Raw genomic sequence first — 2,760 nt, 5'->3', positions numbered from 1 at the left:
TTATGGTTGTCTGCTTTTTGATGAAAAGTATGGGCAAGTCACAGAAAATGAAGTTCCCACACGCCCAGGTAAATAAAATGTTCGAATTTCCTATATGTGGTTCTATTGTAAAGGACAAATCTATGGTTCAATCTGTTATTCGATTGAACCTGCTGTGAAAGTTGTGTGTAGTCCCATCAGTTAGTAACCTAATTATTACATTAGTGATATAATGTCCTAAATAATGAAAGTATTAGTTTGTAAGCTTTGGAGCCTTCCAGTGAGCCTGCGAGCTGCCCACTGGGCATGATTTACTGAAGATCTCTAGGATTGTAGACTGTAGAAGACCGAGAATGGAGCAAACCTGGAATAGATTTCCTAAAATAAGATTCTATTTTTTGGCAAATGTTTTAAATTCTAGATTAGATTTATTTCAGTTTGGATCGCCCAGGTTCACACATGATAGTCTATTTTCTTCAGTCTTGGAGAGCTTTCACATATATCAAGCCCACTTTGTACAGGTAAAGGGCTTGTGGGCTAATTTCAATTCTGCTTTTGGTATTTTGTCAAAATCCTACAATTTAGTTTAGTGGAATGGAGCTCCAACACTACTTTTTAAATATTACAGGGTTCTGATTGAATTTAAGGTATATTTTCTCTTTCTTTTCAGATATCTGTAGTATTATTGAACCAGGATATAAAAAATTCTACTTTGAAGCAATCACTTCCGATGGGCTGACCTGCATATCATTTTGTGATCCAGCTTACGTTAACTTTAGGTCCTGCAATAGGGGCACATGTGTGATTCAGAAAGATGTTGGACCGCAGTGTTTGTAAGTGTGATGATCTCTAATTTTCTATTAAAAGAAAGCATAATGATCAGTTTTCCTAGGTTTACTTGCACACATTTATTTAGGATCTTAGCAAGCAGGGTGGAGAACTTGGAGAACTGAGAAAAGTTCTTCTATAGATTTAGGCCATTTGAGTTGCTCCTGCCTCGTCTGTGCAGGTCCTCGGGTGGCGTCCTCTTCTTGCCATACAGTGACGTTCCCCGGCTTTCCCCGTTGACTTCGGTGCATTGGTTGGTACGTGAGGCGGGACAACAAATTCAAATAATTTTGGCTTGGATTCAATACAAAATAACTGTATTGAGAAATCTTTATATAATATATATATTATTTCATTATATATATTATACATGCTACTGTACAGTTATATTACAGGTTTCAGTATTTTTTGCAGTCTTTAACAGATTTTTGTGTTTTTAAAGTTTATTATTAAATGTATTAAATTTATTAAATCTTGGACATATTTCGGTGAGTTATGCCTAAGAATTATAGGCCTGCAACGTAAAATAAATTTCCATGCAAAACAATGTACTGCTTTTTGCATAAAAATACGGACAGAATCAGAACGCCAGGGGGGTTAAAATGCATGAAATGTACAACACATTTTGTCAAGCAACTGAATGTGTATATGAAACTGTATCAAATTAGTCCCAATTGCATTACGATGACACGTACACGTAAGACTAACTGAAATCTATGACAAAATAATAAAAAAACTTGGAAGGCGTATATACTAAGTTTTTTTTCCTCATTACAATGCACTGACCACCAGAGATTCATGTTGCTTCCGTTGAGCTAAACATTACTCTGCGACAACATTACTCTGCGATCCTAAGTCCTGCCCATGCTGAGTTTATGGAATGGGTAATCCTAATTGGTTTTGATGTGATGATTTACCCAATGTACTTTAGTATTTAGAGATAACTTACTTTTGTACCATGGCACCCTTTGGTTCACATTCTTTATCTTGCAGGAAATGTATATGGTATAAAAATAAATATTGATATTTTAAAATATAAAAATAAACGCAAAGAACACTGGTATAGTGAACACTGTTAGTTGAATGTATTTTTAATATTTAAAATGTAATCCCCAATGTTAAATAATCAAGGCTTTGGGGACTTCGTAGGGATACTACAATTTAGATTCCACCAATACAGAAAATATAGATGGTGCGATGTTTGTTCCATGTGCCCGTCCGACTTTGTTTTTGCATGTTAACAATATCATTGACCCAGACTTGAAAAGGAATGACAAGGTGGACTTATTTTTAATCACATGTCAACATTTGTGGTGTGTATTTTACCTAAGTTATTTGGTTCTATATGGCTATCAACTGACTTTTTTTTACTAATGTTTTTTACACAGGTGTCCAAACACAGATACATACATATATACAGGTCCAGGCTGCACAGGAAAAATCTCAAAAGTCAGCGTGTACGGAGGGGTGGGAGCTGCCATTGCTGTCCTGTTTATTGTTATTGTCACTGTATCATTTTACCTGGTTAGAGAAAAACGGAAGAAGAATGGGTAAGTAGTGTAGCTTTGGGTTAAATTCACACAGGACATTTAGATTGGGTCTACAAGAAATTGAATGACATCTATGTTTTATCAGAATTCTCTGGATGTGATAGTGATAAGACATTTTGGGGACCAAGAACTGATTTGTATTGCTATAAGGATTGGAGGGCTTAGTTTTATTGTATTTGCAGGACAAACTATAGGTCAGGTATGTGTCAGACAAGGACTATAATGTTAGTTGGGTGAGCAGCCATCATCATGCTTTCTACGGTCACTGGGGATCATTGGTGATTAAGGGGATGACTGTTCACCTTTGCTCTTTAATGTGCACAGAATAGTGTCACAGTTTATACTGCTTATAAAACAAATTAGGAATTGTAGGTGATAGGGATTTAAGGTGAAGTATTAGGAA

General features: G+C 35.8%; 1 long non-coding RNA gene across 1 annotated transcript; it reads left to right on the top strand.

Moving 5' to 3' along the window:
• LOC140322806 (uncharacterized) lies at positions 1–2,377 on the top strand. The gene is made up of 3 exons (XR_011919252.1): positions 1–68; positions 650–812; positions 2,196–2,377. It is a non-coding gene; the product is annotated as an uncharacterized lncRNA (long non-coding RNA).
• Positions 2,378–2,760: the final 383 nt, after the last annotated feature.

The sequence above is a fragment of the Pyxicephalus adspersus genome, chromosome 2, assembly GCF_032062135.1.
Source record: "Pyxicephalus adspersus chromosome 2, UCB_Pads_2.0, whole genome shotgun sequence".
NCBI classification, from domain to species: domain Eukaryota; kingdom Metazoa; phylum Chordata; class Amphibia; order Anura; family Pyxicephalidae; genus Pyxicephalus; species Pyxicephalus adspersus.
This window is presented reverse-complemented; position numbering and strand designations above follow the sequence as displayed.